The sequence below is a fragment of the Seriola aureovittata genome, chromosome 16 (assembly GCF_021018895.1).
Source record: "Seriola aureovittata isolate HTS-2021-v1 ecotype China chromosome 16, ASM2101889v1, whole genome shotgun sequence".
In the NCBI taxonomy this organism is placed as follows: domain Eukaryota; kingdom Metazoa; phylum Chordata; class Actinopteri; order Carangiformes; family Carangidae; genus Seriola; species Seriola aureovittata.
Window position 1 is genome coordinate 3,117,118 of NC_079379.1, and position 10,064 is coordinate 3,127,181.

The window sequence follows — 10,064 nt, forward strand, 5'->3', positions numbered from 1 at the left end:
TTTGCTGTGTAATCACTGTAAATTCATATTCTTCATATTTTTTGCATTGGCAGGTCAAATTATCTTATATTGTTTTTAATTGGGAAAGAAAAATAACTCAGTAATTTCATATATTTTACAAACTATTATATTGTACATAATATTGTATAGGTAAAGTTATATTATTCAGCATTTGATTGGTTTTGTCGAGTAAAAACGGTTCAAATTAGCTAGGCTACGGTTAGCTTAGGTTAGTTTAGGTTAATTTAGGTTAGTTTAGCGTAGTTTAAAGACTTGAAACAGAGGGAGATTAGTAGCCTGGCTCTGGTGTCAGGTCACAAAACCTACCAGCACCTCTACAACTCACTAATTAACGTAACGTTTTAATATTTTATCACTAAAAAACCAAAACATAAAACAGATACTTCACTAGTAACAAAACAACACTGTGAAAAATACTCCAATACAAGTAGCCTAAAAGTCCTGTATTCAAAAGCATTCAAAGGTGAGGTCAGGAAAATGTGCTTCAATTATCAAAAGTAAATTGAATATATTTTGATTATTATATAATATAATATAATTAAGTACCTAACTGCTATTGTTGGACAGTTGAATCTGCAAAATGAACATATTTCAGTTGTGATCTAAAAACTTGGGGTTGTTGTGTGGCCTCTGTTGACCCATACATGGCAGTTTCGTTATTTATATCTAACCAATTCATAATGAATCAAATGACCCAAATGTTATTGAGTAAACGGGGGCAACCAAGTTTGTATTTCCTAAAAGATCAAACTATTCCTTTAACTCATGTGAAAACAAACCACAAAGACAATGTTTTCTGTGCCAGGTAAGATGTACACAAAATTGAATTTCAGTTACTTTCACGTGGTTGACTGTCATACTGAAGGTCATGTAGCAGCTATCTGACCCAAACCACCTCTCCGTAACTACACAATCTAATTTTACTCACTTTCCTCACATTTACAGTTTTTGTCCTAAGTTTTAAAATCCTGTTAATCATTTCATTGTTTGTCTCACCCCCAGCACTCATCCTCCTCTCCATCGCTTCTTCTTCTCCCCTGCTATCTGTTTTGAAGTTGATCTCAACAGGCGACGGGTCGCATTAAAAGGAGGTTGACTGACGGGCTGTTTGGCCTCCAGCGGAGAGGGATTGTTGTCTGGCTGAGGGATGAGGTCAGAGGTCACAGTCCAGAGAGCTGGAGACAGAAGCCAGATCACAACAGAAGGCTAATTATCATGCATTGTTGCAGGGCTCCTGCTGGGACTCCGCCTTCACTTTCACCACCAGGTCACTGCGAAAACTTTGGACCTCCAACATTTAAAACCTGGTGAGACACATGATTATTAACATATTTCTAATTATATAAGTTATAAACTGACTTTATGTGCTTGTGCCTACACTGTGAGTTGGATGGAGTGACATAAAAGAGAATAGATTAGCCTTCATGTAATTTGCCTAAAAATAAAGACAGGCACTGAGATTATGAAAAAAAAAAAGGTATCAGATTCCGAATAGCAAAATATTTCAAATAAATTATATTAAATGTTGATTTTATGTAATTTAAAATCATGTTTGATGAGAATCATTTGGAATTATATAATAATCTGTTAATTAAAAATATATACAGTAGATTTAAGCAGATCATTTGGAAAGAATATGCAACTTTTGATACATTCAGACTAAATTAGATAAAATAAACAACATGTATAATTGTTTAGTTTAAAAAATAAATTAGTTTTTGTACCACTGCTTTGGATTTCTTCACTAAATATGTGAGATTATAGAGGATATTTAGGTTTACCTATTAAAGACAAACCACTTATTTTGTACCTTCCTTTTCCTTTGCTTGATTACTTTCTCTGTATGATTGGAGTGTGAACTATTACATCTACAACTGTTATGAAAGGAACTATCAATGACGTTAAGATGACACAGTTTTATCTCACTGAGCTCACTGAGGACTAGTTGACATAGATTTTGAGCAGTCAGTCAGTCAGTCAGTGTGTGTGTGTGTGTGTGAGTGGGGGGGGGGGGGGGATTACATGCTGACAGTTGTGTACCTGTGCAGCAGCAGGTCTGTGAGTGTATTTCTGGAGGCAGATTGTCTCTGTGACTCAGCAGCATCCTCATTAATAAGGATTCATTATCTGTGAGAGTCATAAGAAAAGAACGTACATGAGCTGTGGCTTGGATCAGCAGATAGTTCTCATCCAACTGTTCTCAACCTGAGGGTCCAGTACAGACCTGGCGTAAATTATCTGTGAATATGACAAATATATCTATGGTATCTGCTGTACCTTCACAGTTTCCAATAATTCCAAGGTTGATGACAATATCACACAGCCAACAAAAATCAGGAACATCCACACATCTTGCTTTTAGGTGGGTGCGTTTTACACAGAGTAGACAGCGCCATCTACTGAGCAATAGCAGTAACTGCTGCAGATTCTGAAGAGGAGAATAAAAGTGAAACAGCAGCCAGAAAGATAAGAAAAGTGTCACCACTGTCGCCATTTTTCCACACAACCCTCTCAACAGTCTTCACATCTCTTTGTTGTTTGTTTCACTTCAAATAACCAATATTGAGAACGGAAGACATTGGTGATTATGGGATTTCAGGCTTGTTCTAAATCAAGCAATAAAACTTTATTTCTATAGCATCTTTGATACAGGTTATTAGTGCAATTCTGAATGAGTGACATGCTGATAATAAGACAATAAGACAAATATAAATAATAAAGGGTCAAAACTAATACAGAAGAAAAATACAAATGACAAAAGTAAAATAATAAAACTGATAACCATTGGATGAAAAACAATAAAAAGTGCACTAGAAAAAAGGCAATAAAACAATGAGGTAAAATGTTCGATAAAAATTAAATAACAGTCTTTAAACACTGTAGTAAAAAGCTAAGCTACAGAGGTGATGTCAGGTGGCATCAGGAACAGGGAAGTAAATAAGAACATGATGTGCAGCAGGTGGAGCGCGTTCAGCGTTCATCCAAACAAATACAAATATCATTCATATCAATTTAAATCTTTTAAACAATTCGTAAGAGGCTTCTGACAGAAGGACGACAGTTAATACGAGTGAAAACAACGGAGTAAGTGTATTCAAGAGAAGTAAAAACTTTGATCTTATCACTTGATTTGAAAGCTAGCTACAGTAGAAAGATAATATCAGGTTGTTCTTTTTTTTCGCTCGGTTCACTGCTGCACAGGAAGTAAGCATTTGTTTGTTTTTTTTTGCAGGTGATTACCAATAGATACATGGAAAAACAAATTATTTCTAACTATAGCATTGAGTGTTTTGTATCTTCAAAATCAGAATCCATTACCTGGTCTCTTAGTTTGTAGACGGACCCTCAACGCAACAAGTGGAAGAAAAATCTCTAATCTCTAATCTCCTTCTTCGGAGCAAAGCAGTGATGAGAAACCAAAAACAAACTAATCCATCATATATGTTATCACATCTCATTAGAAAACTCTTGGTGCCATTAAGGTTCATTACTCTCTCCAGAACAGCAAGCAAGGAGTTTTATTACTATTGGCCGTTGTTTTTCTCCTTTACTGGACTCCATCTTTCTCTCAGGGTCAGACGAGTCAGACCAAGTCTCTCGGCCAGATTCAGGAATTCCTTCAAAGATCAATTTACATTGACGATACAGATTCTCCAATTAATCCACCTTTTTACCCACAGTTCTGTGGCTGGAGCGAATTCTTGTATTGTAGACTAGATTTGAGATCACACTCCTTCTTTAGAGCATCATCTAGCCTTTTATTGGAGCTAAATGATGTCTTTGTAACTATATTGTTGTTATTACATGAGGTCCTTGTATAATTACTTTGAGTGGCATAATTTTCAGTTCAGATGTAGAGCAGAGTGTGATTCAGTAGTTTAGACCTGAATCCAGACGTCTTTGTCTTCAAATAAATAATCCAAACGGAAAGCTTGCCTTTACTCACCATGAGCATGAAATTAAACAAGACAAGTACAGCATTTAAGTACAAGTTTGAGTGTTTCCATTTTATGCTATTTCATCTGCTTCAATACAGTTCAGTTTTACTCCACTGCATTTATCTGACAGGAACAGGCACTACTTACTTTGCAGAGTAAGATTTAACACAGAAAACAAATGACCCATAAATACATATTTACAAATTAAACTACTCAGTTGTATATAAACTAATCAGAATTAACTCCACATTAACCAGCTTCATATAAAATGCTACTTATGATGGACTCCATATCTGAATTTTTCGAACTTTACAGTGGCCTCAACGCTTTCTAGACTAATTATGGACCCCACTTGTTGCATGCTGTTTATAATGCTGAATTTGTCACTTGATCTTTTTTTGTGTTTGTGTTTTTTTGTGTTGTATCAATGTTTTTACATTATTGCTATTTTTTTTCATCACTTCTTCACCATTTTGATTTTTAAAAAAACAAAACTCAATAAACATACTTTGGAAAAAAATGTTTCTTAGTCGTTGGAACACCTCTAATATTAATACAATAATGTAACAGAATGGATATAACACATACAGTATAATATTATAACCCTCTGAAGGGACAGGGTCATTCTGCATAATTAGCACTTTGACTTTTGATGCTGTAAGTAAATTTAATACTGTACTTGTAATATAATATTTTTACAGTGTTTTATTACTACTGTTAATCTTAGTTTTTCTTCCACTTCTGCTCAGTTGTTCTGGAGCTCTCGACCACATCACACAGTCTTCATCAACAGACTGAGTTACCATGAAATTTCTCATGATTCTGAGCACCTCTAAGACCTTGACCTAATAGTTGAACTTGACAGTTCATTCCTGACCTTTGAAACAGCAACGCAATCTAAACTCAAGGTCCACTTATTCGATTTTTCTGTTGCTTTTGACTGAATCACAAAGTCCTTGTGACATATAGGTATGAAGTTGATGAAATCTTTATATCATAACCCTCTGAAGGGGGCGGGGTCATCCTGCATTATGAGCACTTTGATTTTTGATGCTGTAAGTAAATTTAATTTGCAGTGTCTTATTACTACTGTTAATCAATCTTAGTTCTTCTTCCACCGCTGCTCAGATCTGCTGGAGCTCTTCACCACCACAGTCTTCATCTGCAGATTGAGTTTGCTCAGTCACCATGAAATTTCCCATGATTCTGAGCACCTTTAGAACCTTGACTTGACAGTTGAACTTGACAGTTAATTTACTGACCTTGTATAGATATAGACTTACTTTATTTATCCCCTAGGGGAAATTCAGGTGTCCAAAAGCTCATTAGTAGTAATAATAATAATAATAGTTAATAATAAATAATAAACAATAATAATTAAATTAGTCCACTTCCTTTGGCTTAGGTGTTAGAGAGATAATTACACAGACAGCGGCTGCACACTCATCTCAGGTTTCATCATTCACAGCAGGTGTAGGCTGTTAAATCTACTGTACATCTACTCAACCTCAAAACGTTGGCCGGGATGGAGTGGAGTGGAGCTGGTCTCATCTGGTCCATCTCTCGCTCTCGCTTTGTTCTTTTTTTAAAAACACACACACACTTGAATTAGAGAGTGTTAGAGTGTTGGGTCAGGCACAGTGCAGGGTCCCTGGAGCTGTTTAGCAGTTAAGTGGCCGTAATGCATTTAGTGTAAAGTGACTGGGATTGGGGGGCTTAGCCGCAGCTCTCCGCCTCATTCTTAGAAAGTGCTCAGAGGTGCTAATACCAGCCGGATTTATGGTGCTCATTCACGAACAGCTCGACTTCTTCTGCGGCAAAGAGTCACTCTCAGTTTCTGACACTACCTCTCTGGCCATTTCTCTCCGTCTTTATCTCCCTCTTCCTCGCCGCCTCTGTCGTTTTCACGATTCATGTCTCGATTTCTCTCAGTGCAACAACCTGTCTTTCACAATTCACTTCACTGTCTATCTCACTCTTAAAAGTCTCCTTCACATCATCATTTCCAGCTTCATTCTAAAGCTTTTCTTAAATCTGGGGTCTCATTTCCCTCCCTCTCTCTAATGTCTCTCGACGGCGCCTTATGAAACCAGCCGCCCCTCAAAGTTGCCTTCTCTCTCTACTCGCCCTACATTTCTGAATACACACTCGTCTGTGGTGAATGAGCAGTCAGTTAGGGAGAGACAGAGACTGCAGTGCTTCACTATCAGGGATGTGGAAGATGTCTGGAGATCCCACTCACTCTGCACTTAACGTGTGAGTGTGTATGGTGCATTTTTACAGATTTATGACTCACAAGTTGTACATGTTATGCCTGATAAAATGTGTACGCTAAATACATAGATTTTTGCATGCGTGTGTGTGTGTGTGTGTGTGTGTGGAGGGGTTGCCTGTAGAGTCTGCACAGTGTACACAAAAGTGTATATATGTGTGTGTCTGGGCACAGTATATGTGTGCTCCAGCACATCTTATGTAACGCACAGGCATGTTATAACTCCACTGTGCCTGCTGTGTGTGTGTGTGTAGGTGCTTGCTTGTATGTGTGCGCCCAGTTGTGTGTAGCTGTGGTTAGTGTACCCGTTTGCCTGTGTGCATATGTGTGTGTGTGTGTGTGTGTGTGTGTGTGCCAGACAGACTGCAATGCCGCAACCAGCTAGCTCTGTATCATCATTGACCAAACTCGCCATCTGTGCCTGTAAGCTATAGAAACAGCGTGTCGCACTGCTACACAGCAATCCGCACACCATTTGTGTCTTATGAAATCGCAGCAGGATGCCACTGTGTTGTGTGTGTGTGTGTGTGTGTGTGTGTGTGTGTGTGTGTGTGTGTGTGTGTGTGTGATGTACACGCCTCTATCTGTCAGTGTATGTGTGTTTGTGCACTCACGCATGTTAAACTGTGTGTGTGTGTGTTTTTTTTTTAGCCTGTTTGCATGTTGGCTTGCACTCTGCCGTTTATTACAGCCTGTACCTGCTCTTACACATTCGCGTGTGTTTGTGTCTGTGTGTGTGCAGGGAGGCCCACTGTGTATATGGGTCACTCTCTTAGGAACCATAATCCCACAGTTTGGACTCAACTTACTCACTGGGGTTTCACTCTTCCTGTTTGGCCAAGCTGATGGCAACAAGCATAATGACCTCACCACAGCACTCGGTCATTGGCCTGCAGACCCCAAGCCTCTCAGCCAATCGTGCGCTGCTCTGGTGACGTATAGTCTCCAGCAGCTGTCCTGATTGGCCGGGGAGGCGGGACTAAGGGATGCTCTGCTGGTTAGAGCACCTCTGATTAGCTGGGATGAGAGAGAGAGAAAAAGCATACGTATTTGGGAGTTGGTGTTCTTTGTGGCTCCTGTTGAAACTACACTCAACCTGTGGCTTGTATGGATCAGAGTGTAGAATACATACAGTATAGATGCATGAATATCACATAGAAAGTTAACTAGTGCGATTAAAGCTGATTTATAAGTGTGAGTTGCTGGTGTAAAACATGAGACAGCTCGGGATGTGACATCTTGATCTCTATTAAATTTGATAATGTCATGTCAGAGCTTTTTAGTCCAGCAAAGGAAGTCTAACGTGTTCTGAAAACACAGTCCTCCCCTCCTCTCTCTCTCCCGTTTTCAGGTTTGTAGACAAATGAACGAGGGATGACAAGAAGCAAAAGAAGAAGATAGAAAGAGAGGTTTCATTGCTGTCCTGCGTGCCTGTATAAGTCACGGACATACCCACAGCGGAGCCCGATTGGCCGCCGCAGCCTCGCTCTCCCAACAGCTGTTCTGTGTTTTCCCACACTGTGATTGGCCACGGTGCGCCGTCGATCAAATTTACTTTGACGCGTGGCTCCGCCCCTGCTCTCCTTCTTCCGCATCCTATTGGCTACTGTACCCGTTCGTGTTCCGCGATTGGCCGCCCGGGCTGGTTGTCAAGGCTTTGGGGCTTCATTCACCATTTTGCGACTGTAGTGTAGAATATACAGGGCAGTAGTTTTTCCTCCTTTTAAGTTGCTTTGCCGGAGAAACATGAACGGCCGCTAATTGGCAGCTGCGGACGACTGGCCACCCTGCCCTATTTTACCCGGCGGACTCAACAGAGAAACACACCGGGGTACTATATATTAGCTGTGGTGAGTATAAGCTGCCCACAAATCTTTCTCCTGCAGCACTGCAGTGGAGGCTTGTTGTGCTTTTTCTCGAGCTGCTAACGTTGTTCACGTTCACCGTGGCTATAAACAGTGTAAGCAGTTGAGCTGATCAGCATATTTTCCGATATATCTGGGCGGCCTACGGAGAGGAGCAGAGGGCGGATTGGGTGTCTTCTGCGAAAAAAAAGGGAGCGGTGCGGCTAGACATAGTGAGCTTGAAACTTTTCCACTAGAAATAAATTCAACGCCATAACTGCCGCTGGACTTCCGAGAACAACTGTTATTTTTCCTGCGTTGTACAAAAACCTCGGAAACTCCTCGCTTGTCATTCCTCCTCCTCCTCTCTCTCTCTCTCCGTCTCTCACATTGACATTTTCTTCCTCTTTTTCATGAATCAACGTGGCTCTTTGAATTAATGTGTCTTTAGGGCCTAGTTTGTGGCAACATACTGACACTTTTCTCCCTCTTGTATCGTCGGTTGCACTAATGCAAATGACGACGGGTGGTCAATACAAAGTTGTCCGGACAGCTTTATGTGTGCGTTAGGACGACTGTCACTTTCGGATGGGCCAAAACGACTGACTTTTTGTCTGCTGTGTGTGTCTGTGTGTGTGGTTGACAAAGTTAACGTGTTCATCTGTGCGGGACATTGTACCCTGTCATGCAGCAACGGGGAATATGGGTCGTATTACATGGTATTAAGGATCAATATGCCCGTTAAACCGGTTATTTTCCCGGTGACAGCGAGAGGGAGATCTCCAAGCGGCCTTGTGTGTAGTAGTTGAGGCCTGGTCGCTGCACGCCACGGCCTGCTGCTGTGTTGTGGAGTAAAACTGGTAGTAATCGCGGTACTACGAGGGCTTGACACATACACGGTACTATCCAGCTAAACCAGAGGTGACGACATCAGCTCTTGTAGTTTGCATTTTGTGCTTCAGACCTGGTCAAGATGAAGTTAACAGCTGTTATCTACTCTGGATTATGATTATGTCAGTATATTTATACACCCAGGCCTGTAGATAATAAAGCACCGTAGTAACCCTGCAAAACTTTTATATATAAAGCAGTTTGCTGTGGGTCAGAAATAAAGGCCTACAACTAAAAATTATTTAGCAGGTAAGGACATAATGAACTGTAAAAGTTAACCACTGTGGGATTATTATAGTGAATTTATGGCACGGTTGACAAACATTTGTATAACTCCTATACAGTTTTGTATGCACAAGGCCTGTATGTTCATAGGTAAAACATTATCAAGTTAACTCACTCTAAACTTGGTATAATAATCAGTTGCATGTCACTGAAGTTATAATTAGTTTGTTTTAGCCCAGTTGTGGTTGATAAAGGGATTTAAAGTGTGACCTAAACTTGGACAATCGCTCAGTTAAACAAAATTATGCAGCAGTTCATGTTTTTGCTCACCTCACATGACTTAAATCAGCTTGATGCTGCCTACGGTCATGTTTACTATGTATTCATGTCAGTGTATAGAAGAGGGTAAACACTGTTCTGCAGCTGAAATATGACTGAACTTATTACCTTGCTCTGTTTGTACACCCAATAAGCAGAAAGCGCCCGGCTTTGATCACTGAGCATGAAACATAGGAGGCTCAGGCCCACTATAGCTCCCATATGGGCTTCTTTGCTCCATATTTCACGGAGGGGTGTGCGAGTTGCATCAGTTTGTCTTTAAGCTGTTATCATTAGGCCCATGACTCTGACACCAGCTGTTGTACACAGTGCACTACTGAGTAAACACACGTAGCATACCACTATCGTGACCAAGTAAGGCAGGCTGCCAAATTATTTTATGGTGGCTGCTCTACGGCCGTCTGTCCTAAATAGGGATTTACATAGGACACAGTGATGGCTGTGAGCTCTCCAGCTCTCTGTGTGCACTATCAACTATCATCACATAGATGTTTTCTGTGTGTGTGTGGCCTTGAGACAGGCGGCACTCATCTC